Source organism: Corvus brachyrhynchos, unplaced genomic scaffold (assembly GCF_000691975.1).
Source record: "Corvus brachyrhynchos isolate BGI_N302 unplaced genomic scaffold, ASM69197v1 scaffold202, whole genome shotgun sequence".
Lineage (NCBI taxonomy): Eukaryota > Metazoa > Chordata > Aves > Passeriformes > Corvidae > Corvus > Corvus brachyrhynchos.
In genome coordinates this window covers 5,477,341-5,489,047 of record NW_008238132.1, presented here as the reverse complement: position 1 = coordinate 5,489,047, position 11,707 = coordinate 5,477,341, and the positions used below count along the sequence as shown (strand labels likewise).

Here is an 11,707-nt window from a genome sequence, read left to right as displayed (position 1 = left end):
CATCTCTAGGGACTGAGGTTTTCTCCTTTCCCGTTTGGAGCAAAAGTCCTCATCTGGTCCATCTCTCCCTGTCCAAACTTCTCATGAAATTACAGCTGCGTCAGCATCTGCCTATCTCAGCACAGGTGCTTTTGCTCACGAGTTGAACACTCCACCCCCCATGCCTTCATGGAATTACAACGGGATACTCTGATATATCATAGCTTCACAACAGAATTTCAGCTTTAAGCATCTCCTCTCTTTCTTCCCTCAGGTTTTCAGCTCTTCACAGCAATAAAAAGGGTTAATCTCACCTCGGCCTTGCGGCTTTGCAGCTGGAATGTTGAATTTTTCTTATCGCAGTGGAGAGGGGGGAGAGCCAAGCAGCTCCAGCTGCCCACGGCAAGGCAGTGGGGGGGGTTCCACGGCTGGAACAGGTCCATCGGCTCCAGGATGGCCGTGGCCTGGCCCGGCCTGGCCCAAGCAGGGCCTGGGGGCCTGGCCGGGCCCGCTGGCCCCCACACGGGGCCCGCAGCCGCCTGTCCCAGGGCCGGAAACGAGAGAGAGCTTGGGGGGGAGTTTGCCTATTCTTAAATGTGGATCACAGAGGTGATCACAACTTTAAGTGGCTTAGAGAATTGTCCATATTCAAACTGGCCACTGATAAGTTCTATCGGGTCCCAGAGGAAACTGTAAGCACCCCTTAGCAAGGACGTCCCTTCCGGGACTGTGCTTGCTAACCTATGACACACCACAAGAGAATCTATGAATGAAGAAACACACTTGGTTAATATAGCTACCAACCGTCATGATTGTGTTCAGGAATGGAGAATATAATCAGGAATCAAAGAAATTATGAAAAGAATTTTCCTGGTCCTTAATTTTCAGTGGGCTACAAAAATCAGAAGGCTCAGCCTTTATATTTGCACTTTTCATGTGAAATACTAAAAAAAAAAAAATTGCAAATAAAAATCATGTCCTGAGCCTTTGTCTGCCTAGGTCAGACTCCAGGTAGTAAAGACACCCACAAATGATCAGGTTGTTCCTCAGGGAGGCAGCTTGCTTATAAACAGGACTGCATGTAGAAACTGAAATGGTGCCTTTTGTGTTCATCAGCAGCAGACCTGTTCAATGAACTAATGGAGAAATTGCTATTTTTCTGTCTGTGTTTCTTGTGCGAAGCATGCGAGTGAGGGCTTTGGATGAAGGCCAAGTCTTTAAATAGCACTGGCCACCAGCAGAAATCCAAAGCAGTGGATAATAAACTCAGATTAATAGAAAGAAAGAAAAACTATCCCCATTTCCATGGCATTGCTCTTATGTGCCTGGCTGGAGCTCACCCCTTTGCCTTGCCTCAGAGGAGTTTGAAGCAGAAGCCAATTTCTACTCTGCTGTTTAGGGGCCCAGCACAGCTCTGGGCACCACCAACACATCACACCCTGCAAGCTCTCACCCTGTGTCTGCAACACCCACTCTCCCCAAAAGCAGCTTCTCTCTAGGATGTTCAGCACAAACCCATTCGTGAATAGTGAGAAAATACACCAAAAAGATGAGCAGAGTAATTTGCATATATCTGATGTTCAGCTTAGGGCATCTGTTGCATGGTTTCCATATTCATGCTGTTCTCAGAGGAGAATCATTTGCTTTGTGCTGTAAGAGCTACGCCCCCGCACCTCCCTCCTTCCTCTGCATTCACTTGCTCCCGTATGTATTAATTTTTTCAGTGGGATTTCTTCCTGGTTTCCTATCCCCATAGAGCAGTAGTGATTTGTTCTACCAAGCCTCGCAGTAGGTGGATAAACATTACTAGCCTCATTTCACACATGGAGAATCTGAGACAAGAGGGTTATGCACGGACTGCCATTGCAGAGAGGAGAGGCTGTAAGCACCAGTTTTGACACACAGGAATTTCTGTGTTGCCTCACAGGTGTGTACTGTGCTCCCACACACACTCTTGAGCTTCTCCAAGCTGAAGGGCAGCATGACCTTTCAGGAAAAACAAGTCCAAACTTAACAGGCACTGTGTGCACCATGGCCACAGTGGTTGTTATTTACAGCAGAAAAATATGTGTGCTCCACTTTGGATGTGCATCAATGTCTTTTCTACGTCCCGATGCACTTTGCTTGTACACATGTACATGTTTGTGGGTGGACATGTTCATGTATGTCAGGATGTCCCAGACAGGAAACTTGCTGTGGTTTAATGCCTGATGAGCCACAGCTGGAGGAACACAGGATTGGACCACATTGCAGAACAACTTAGAAATGAGACACACAGAGGGGGCCTGTGGCTGCACAAGGGAGTGTGGATGTGATTTCTTGGCACTGCTGAAATGAGGCAGCCTGACCTCACAGCACCTCTGCAATCCTTCGCTTACTCAGGGATATCCAACACTGCCTTGGCTGGGTATTTGAGCACAGTCATTAAACAGTAAGGAAGCTGGTGGCAGCTAAACCACCTGTCACATGTAAGGAGGGTTTTACTTGCTCTTTCAAATGTCAAAACCAGGTCAGAACCATAAGACAGCAGAATCAGATGAGGAGAAATCCTCAGGGCAGCAGTTAATGTAATTGGCATAGCTGGGAGCTAGTGAGGAAGAATGGGCAGCAGTCCTCCCTCACCTCAGCATGGCCCACAGTTTGTCAGGGGCTATTTCAGGGCAGAGAAAGAGCCAGAGATGATTCCCTAGCCTCCTTAGGACTTTCTTTCCCCCTCAATGTTTCTAGAAATGTTCTCCCCTAAGGCTGCATATGACTGACAATTAATAAAGGGCATTCAAGGATACAGAGATCTCTTCCAAACTCCTTCCTGAAAAACATACAAATCTATGCAGAGAACAGCAACATCTCAGTGTTAAATTTCCTGAGCTCCAGCAGTCCTTGGCTGTAGGGCTTCTTCCTGAGCCAGGAGGGCTTAGTAGCCCCTTCTGCAATTTTTTTAAATTGCTTTTGCAATAATCTAAACTTTTGGCATCCACCCTCAAGCAGTAAGTTTCACAGGGTAACTACACACAGGGTGTTAAAAGGAGCCTTCTTTTGACTCTTCTGAACTGTCGCCCCATCATTTTCTTGATGTACCCATATTTCCTGTCTGCTGATAGACAGTGAATAGTCAGTCTCTTTTTTCTCAGCTCTGCTGCTGATTTCAAAGCTTGCTGTCACACCCACCACCCAAGATATCTCTTTTTAAAGTTGCTGTGTCCTTTTCCAGATTAATATTTTGCTCCTTGCCTCTCTTCTTGGTACTGGTCCTACTTTCATCATCCCTTTTTGACTCTGGGAGGCCATGCCTGCACATGGCTTTTGACATTTGGGCATACAGCAATTATATACAAAATGTATGTGTGCGTGTATGTGTGTGTATATATGTATATATATATATATATACATTTACTCTGTGTGTGTGTATACAGACATATGGTGGGGATGTTTCTGGTTTTATTCTCCATTTCTTTCTTAAAATTTCATTAACAGTTTAGTCATGTGATCAGCACTAAGAGCTGCTCTTATGTTTTCACAGAAGTATCTATTATCACTTCAGGCAACTCTGCCCTGAATTGTATTCATTAGCTAAATTGCTTTTTTAAATGTAAAGTTCCTGAAGAAATACATGAGATGAGCTGGTTCTTCCATTTTTCCTCTCTACCTACAGTATCACAGCCATGGAGAGAGACTTGCATGTGCCCACTGACCCAGTGAAGGAACCAAACAGTGAGGAACACCCCAGCTCATCCTGTGTGAAAGTACTGACAAATAATATAGTTGGGGTTTTTTAATAAATACAGAAATTGTGTAGCCAAGTGTCCATGTAGAATGAGTTCCATAAGGATCTGAGCATCAGACAAACCTCTAAATCCACACTAATACAGGTTATGATCCATCCTATATTTGCAACACTCACAGGGGAATGGTAGAACCCAGTTCCCTTTTCAGTAAACGTTTGTTCTGCAGAGGATGATGGAAATCTCCAGCACCAGGAGATCTGAAAAACAAGGTAAGCAAACATCTCCCCAGAGAAGTGCATGTCTAACTAATCCCCCTGATGAAAGAAGACTGGTTGACTGAACTCTCAAGGTCCTTTTCTACCCTTATCTTGAAGTGCCTCAGATTATCAGCCATCTCACAGATAGATAAACAGATCATTCCCTATTTCCTTGGAGCATATTTGTGGGGAGAATCGGCAAACAGCTGCTTCTCTCATCCTTCTGTTAAAATTCCCTATTTTGGAATGGCTCCTATAGTGCTGCTGTACCTTTCTAAAACAATAGAAACCAGAGCAATTCAAAATCACTCAGAAGCTGAGAGATACCTCCTAAGTGTCCAACATATCCTGTGTCACTCAAGTCCCTTCTTGATTTTCACGGCAGGGAGGAATGCAGTGGACACAAAATTCTTATCAGAAAATAATAAATATCGGTCTTGAGATCTTTGAAAATGAAGCAGCTTTGTATTTCCAGCTGACATGTGTTATGATCTCAAGTTACTGGATTGCCATTTAAGAAGCTGTTTTCCAAAATGGAATCTTTTAGTCCTGTTGCCTGCTGTCCCCCTACAGTATTTTAAAGTGAAGCTTTGCACAACTGAGAGACCAAAAGGTTCATCTACCATTTCCTTATAATGGATATTAAATCCTGCCATTTTCCTGGAGCATCTGCAGCAAAGATTGCTGTCTAAACGTAACTGTGTTACCTGCTGGTAGTGTCAAAGTCCTAGGGATAACACCATTAACATGCTGAGTGCTCCGATGATTATTTCGCTATTGACAAGACTGAGAGTTCACACTGTGTAACAATGACCCAAAAAGCACATAGAGATGGATTAAAATGGCAGAATTCAATTTCAGGCTTCATAACATTTCTGAAGCAAATGCCATTTTGAAAAATGGCAACTGAGTGAGTTTAGCATGGCAGCATTAGCCCCTGTAACAGTTAAGAACTCAACAGACTCCAGCTCATTACATGTGGATGCTAATTATTTGAAGTGAATGGTATCTGTGTGCAGCATCCAGCTGGCCAGGAGCCCAGAGCAGCTGTATCAGTTACAGGCCCAAGATCGAATTTTACTTGTGCTGGTCCTGGGGCATTTCAGGTGACATAGGAATGATGCCAACAGCAATGGAAAAAGCTCTGGCCTCCTACCAAGGTGAGCAGAGCCCTGCTTGCCATCCACCAGCTCCTGTCCCGCCATCTAGTGGGGTGTCTCTTACTTGGCACAGGCGTTGAGAAAGCCTTAAGTCTGGCACGAAAACAGAGAGCTCGTTGGATGATGTCTTCTTTGAGTCTTCTCGACAGGGATCGCTAGGTTAACTGAAGATGTCTTCGGGGTGAAGAACTGGGCAGAGGTTGGCCTTAGAAATACTGGCTAACTTTGAGGTGGTGCCTGTGTATAGAAGTTGTAACCTTGCCTCACGTTGCAGTAAAACCAGCTGCAGTGTGGGATGGAGCCATGAGCTGCCCTGCTGGGACCCTCTTCCCAGGGCTCAGCAGCTGTTTGTGCCCAGGCCTGTCCCTCGCTCCCTGCCTGTGCTGTGCTGCAGCCACGCTGTGTCCGGCCCCACGTCTGGCTCATCCCAGCCCTGGTGCGGCTTTAGACATTGGTCCCACACTGCCGGGCCGGCTGGGGCCCCATGAGGCTGAGCTCTTGCTGGGCAGGACACTTCCCCTGCCTGCAGTTCCAGCTCCCTTTCCCTTATGTAGCTGGCCCGCTTGCTCCATGAGAAGTTCATTTGAGCTCACTTAACAAAGGGATTTACTGATGATCTATCTCTGCTGTGGAGGTTAAATAGGATAAATTCCACTCCCATTCTTTGCAAAATAATTGAACCAGCCAGGCATGTACTGATAATTTTTTTTTTTTTGTGTGGATGACTTTATAAAACTTCACTCTGCTGTAAAAGTGGATCTCTGCAGAGAGACATCCATGTTTACTGCCCACAGATTAAGCAGAGTCCCAGCAAGCACAAGAAATTAGATCCCTGCTCATCTTTGCCTGAGGTTTGGCATGGAAGAAGCCCTTTCTGCAACACACCTCTAATCTGAGTCAAAGGACTCTACCACATTATATTAAATAGGACTAAAATAGGGACTCACTAAGATTAAAGCTCTGGGCACTGCAGAACCTGAATACTTCTCCCTCTGTGTACATGCGATTTCCACACAGACCCATCTTGCCATGCAGGACAACATTCCTCTCCCATAACGTCCCTTTTCCAAACCCTCTTGTTCATTCTGAATGGGGATATGAGGATATTATTTTTATCCTAACTGTGTGACCACTCTAAAGAGGTATAAATGACAGCACATAGTTCATCTAAGAATCACTTGGTGATGAATAGGGTTAAAAAGGATCTAGAGGCAGCCTGTCCCTTTGTTGTGGGGCAGAATCAGCCATTATCTGTGTCATTAATGACAGATCTAACATGCTTTCTGATCTCCACGGGCAGGTTTCTAAATTATTCTCAAAAACCTGCAGAGACAGAGAACTAGGTGGACAGCATATTCCTTGCTTCTCTATTGCCTGTACTGGAAAGCATTTCCAATGCCTAATCTACAACTTCCTCACAGCAAACTAAATTAACTCATATTCCTTCTACTCATTCCCTCTGCTCTTGTGAACCCTTGCTGATCAGTCCATACCTTTTTCAAAGTGTGTTGCTAAAGCTAGAGTCAGTGCTCCAGGAAGTACCAGCACCACAAAACAGAGCTCAGCCCCTCATATCTGCAACAGCACAAGATTCTTACGCATAACATCACCCCTTATCTACTCCAATATGGTGTGGGCTTTTCTCAGAACAGGTGAAACAGACATTAGGAATTCTTTTTTCACTAATGGCTGGTGAAGCACCAGAACAGGCTGCCCAGAGATGTAGTTGAGTCACCATCCCTGGAAGTATTTAAAAGACATGTAGATGTGGCACTCAGGGACATGGTTTAGTGGTGGACTTGGCAGTGCTGGGTTAATGATTGGACTCAATGATCTTAGAGGCCTTTTTCAAATTAAATATTTCTATGACTCTATGATTCTTGTTCAGCTTGGATCCACCAGTATCCCAGATCTTTTCTGCAGAACTGCTGCCCAGCTCTCTGTCCTGTGTCTGTGGCTGATCATTTCTGCTCTGCATTCACAAGCATGACATCAGACCACCCATATGGAGCACATCATCATCTCAGCGTTCCCTGGCATTTGCCAGCAGCAGAAGCCTACAACAGAGCAGAGGACCAGAACCAGGATAAGGCAGCACTTCCCCAATGCACTATTTCAGTTTCTAGCAGTGTGTGGCTCAGGGCTTGTTTGAATGTTATGCTGCATCTTTTTGGTAGATTTTCCTTTAGTAAATGTTTGACTGCTCATTGACCTGCTGACCTCATCCAAATGCCTTCTAACAATTCAGGCCACTTGTCCAATGTGTCAAGATCACTTTTTAATTCCAGTCTTAATCTCCAATACCCTTGTGGTCCTTCCCATCCTAATGTTACTGCCACTTTAATGAATGCACCCTCTATTCCATCATTCAGCACATCAGTGGGACACACTGGCAGCAGACACGAGGGTCAGGCACAGGCCTTTCTACACAGCCCTTTCAGTCACATGGATGTTTATAAGGTTAGCAAGTATAAAATCAGAGGTGGACCGCACCTTGCTTCATAGTTCTTAACCTGGGAATCGCAGTCCTGTTTTTCCTAGAAATGTATCAGTTGCAGTGCCGGCTGACAGCTCACACCCCCAGGGCAGGGTTTGGGTGAGCTGACCTGGTGCAAGCAGTGCCACAGGTAAAAGGGGTTTGTGGCTGCGCAGTGACCTCTGTGTCTGTTCGGAGAAGTGCAGCGGCCAGCGAGAGAAACAGAGCTCTCAGGGTCCCAGCTGCAGGGAGAGGAACTGTAAATACTGAAAATGCCAAGGTAAGAACACCTGCATTTGTTCTGAGTGCAAGAGGGGTTGTTGCTGAAGACCTTCCTTGCATTCTAAAAGTGATGCCTTTGTCCGGGCTATCTTCATCTATCTAGCCCAGTCTAACATGGTCTATCACTTGTGAATAGATCTGACCTGATAAGCTACACTGATGATCAAAGCTCAACTCTTTCAAATACTAATCTTGGGATCTGGGATTCTGGCTTAGTACACTGCCAATGCAAATCTAAATTATGAATTTTGGCTCGAGATCCAAACCAGTCGAAGGATTGCCAAGCACTGGAAGACTGGCTATATTCATAACATGAATATAGCCAGTCTTGAATGAATTCACCTGAAAGAACCAAACTGATGGTCTGTTTTTGTGAGATCAATTCCCAATTAATAAGAAGGAGTAGCAAATAATGATCAAATCTTTATTGCCTGGAAATGCCCCAGGGAAAGGACTTGAAGGAAACCAGTTAAAAGCTACAATTTCCACCTGTTTGTTGAACATTTGTTGAACGAGGGGCTACAAAGTCACAGCTCTTTGTTTCAGTCCTAAATTCCAGACAGATTTGTGAAGAAAAATTTGAGCTGATCACAGGCATATCATGCATTTTCTCTCCCAAAGCCTTTGTGCTGGGAGATGTACTGGGGAAGGGGGCACTGGGTACTGGGCACAGACTGTCCTGCCAGCCTCTCTGCAGTGCCAGGGCTTGCTCAGTCCTTTAATCTTCATTTTTCCAGTTTCTTTCTACCAGGAGATATATATGTGTGTATATATATATACTTAGGATGCTCTCCCCCACACCCAGCAAATGATGTAAAACATCACCACTATGATGTGACTTTCACAGCCTTTTACAAAGGTTAGAACTGGTGCCATCCCTTATGTCACAGCCCAGTATCACCTCTCTTCCTCCAGCCTCACCTCTGCTTTATTTCCACTGATTGCACCTTGCAGGAGACTTAGCTGAAAGCAGGATCTCCTCACTTTTCTTACAGCTCAATGGGAGTTGCCACAATGGGCTGAAAATATACTGTTTATTTAGGGATAGAACGGTGCAGCTGTCATCTGGCACTTTAATCCAAGACACAATTAGTTGAGCACAGCCATATCCAGATGCTAACACTTGATGGAAGTAACACTGCAGTAATTCACAACTATCTGAGGTGTGGCTTCCATGAGAACGGCTTCTTGTGAGACTCTGCAGACACCTGCCCAGAAAATCCTCCTCAAATAGTATTAGAAAACTCATCAATAAAACCACGGGATTCCCATCAGTCCTTTGGGATTTACACAACACCAAAGGTGAGGTGCACTATCAGGAAAACCTGTCACATCATTTTGGGTGTCAATTGGCAACTAAAAAGGTGGAGGGAGAGAGGGAAGCGCCACATTTTTAACCTATCACTCTGAAATGTGGATCCAACTCTGGCTGGATATGAGAAGTGCTTGAAGAGGCTACCTGGACAGAAGGAAGGTGAGGAACACTAAGGTTTTCTCAAATGTTACCGGTTTCTGAAAAAAAAAAAAAAAAGCATTTTCAAATTAATTCATCACAAAGTATCAGCCCATGACATAATTCTCTGTTTATATGGGATCACAGGAAAATTTCAGCGTTGGTACTTCAGTGAAGCCTATGCCAATTAAAACAGTGCTAACTTCAGCTTGATACTGATTTAACTTAACTCCACATCAAACTGGTGTTCACACAGGAGCCTTGACCCATTTAAAAGATGCATTTTTAAATGACATCTCACATTTTACACCTGCAACTCTTAATACAGACCTACAGGCAAGGCAAAGCAACCCGAAGGTCCACCTGCCTTCACACTGTGCTAAAGGGTTTCTACCCTGACTTCAGTGAATTGAGTGAACTGATGAATTTGTAAGAGGTTTCTGGACTACTGCAAAAATATCCATTTTTCTAGAACAGTCTCCCAAAAATAAAACCAAATTGAAGCACACCTACTAACTGGATGTTTTTAGCTGCATATTACACTACGTAGAAGGAGCCAAATGTTCCCCTGTCACTTAACACACTGCTGAAGATGTAAGTTGCTCTGTTTCTACTGTGGTTTGTAAAAAGAGGGGATATCTTTTATCAGGCCAGCTGCCACTGAGAAAAAGAGACAGATAAGCTTTTGGGCAGAAGCCCCTTCTTCAGGCCTGAAAGAGCAGCAGTAGTCTTGAAGGTGAAAACCAGCAGAAAACGACTTATAAATTTAATTAGATTATGTAAGCAGCTAGACCATCTGACAAAAAAGGGCACTGATATCTGGAGCAAAGGAAGGAAGAGCAGGGGAGGAGGAGATAAAAAGGGAGCTCCGCTGGCACAAAGAAAGCAATGAGCAGTTTACTGCCTCAGGAAAGTGAGGGACAGGGAATTGTGTACTGTGCCCTGATGCCTCTGCCACGTCCAGGATCATTAGCAGCACTACGAGCTTCAGGTCCCATGGTGACTTTTGAAGGTATTTTATCAATGTCTGTTAAGAATCAGAGTTCAAGTGAGGTCTAGATTTGTTTCAGCTGTGACAGGCTGCTGCAGAAAAGTATGTCCAAAGGGGGAAAAAGAGGTCTAGGAATTACTATCCTTCTGTCTTTCATCTCGACCCTCACTGCTGGGCTAAATCTCACTTATCCTTGGAAAAATAAGAAAAATATACCTGCCCCAGCCAGCCCTTTCACAAGTGCAGAGGTGGTGCCTCTGAACATACCCAACTCAATTTCCCTGAGGGAGTAATAACAGCAAGAGTCTAACAGCTTCCTAATTATTTCCCTATTTTGAAAACATCACTTATTTGGAGGAGGTGCAGCACCCAGTAGAGCAAATGCATGTCCATGTACACCCAGTAGGGCGAATGATGGTCTGTGTCCCCATGTCACGGCCCTTACAAGGTCCAGAGCCCCGCAGCAGTGCTTCCCTGGGGCACTTGGGAAAAGCTGGGAGCGCTTCTCCTTGGAAGGTCAGTGTGTGGATTACGAGGCTGCCTGTGTTAAATGGCAAGCTAGTTTGGAAAATGTGGGTGCAAAGATGCTTTGTAATACAACACAAGGAAAAGAGAGTGGATATACATAATTGCCTCCCTAGAAAAAACTACTGAGGAGAAAGAAGGGGTGCATAGATGTGCCTGATGCCTTAGGACCTAAGGCATCATGCCCAAAAGCTGTACCATCTTGCACCAACTGGCAAAAAGAAAGTGAAAGTGTGATCATCCCAGCTCGGTGACTCTGAGTAATGAGAAATGGGCTAGTGATGACACATCCCAGACACCTCATAAGAAGTTAGACAAAAAGAAAAGTGTTACTGAGAGCTTAAAAGATTAGAAGAAAGAGGAAAATTGGTGTTGAAACCCATGACATGCAGCCACAGGCAATGAGGGAGAGGCACCAGCCCTGCACTGGCACGGGGCAGGACTGGTTGCTCTCCAGAGGTCCCTGCCAGCCCTGACTCCCTCTGACTTGGGAAAGATGAAACCCTGCTCCCCATTTTGCAAGTTGAATCTGAGTCAGCAGTGCCCTGGCAGCCAGGAGGGCCAGCCCTGTCCTGGGGTGCATCAGGCACAGCATCGCCAGCTGGGCAAGGGAGGGGATTGTCCCGCTCTGCTCTGCACTGGGGCAGCCTCACCTCCAGTGCTATGTGCAGTTTTGGGCACCACGATATAAGAAAGACATTTAGGAGCTATTAGGTTGTCCAAAGGAGGGCCACAAGGATCATGAAGGGCCCTGAGGGGAAGACGTACGAGGAGCGGCTGAGGTCACTTGGTCCGTTCAGCCTGGAGGAGACTGAGGGGAGGCCTTCGTGCAGTTACAGCTCCCTGGGAGGGGCAGTGC

The 11,707-nt window shown here is 45.4% G+C and overlaps 1 long non-coding RNA gene across 1 annotated transcript; it reads right to left on the bottom strand.

Moving 5' to 3' along the window:
- Window positions 1-8,289: 8,289 nt before the first annotated feature.
- Window positions 8,290-11,701, bottom strand: LOC108446598. Its single transcript, XR_001861824.1, has 2 exons — window positions 11,617-11,701; window positions 8,290-9,391 (listed from the first exon to the last, which is right to left on the bottom strand). It is a non-coding gene; the product is annotated as an uncharacterized LOC108446598 (long non-coding RNA).
- Window positions 11,702-11,707: the final 6 nt, after the last annotated feature.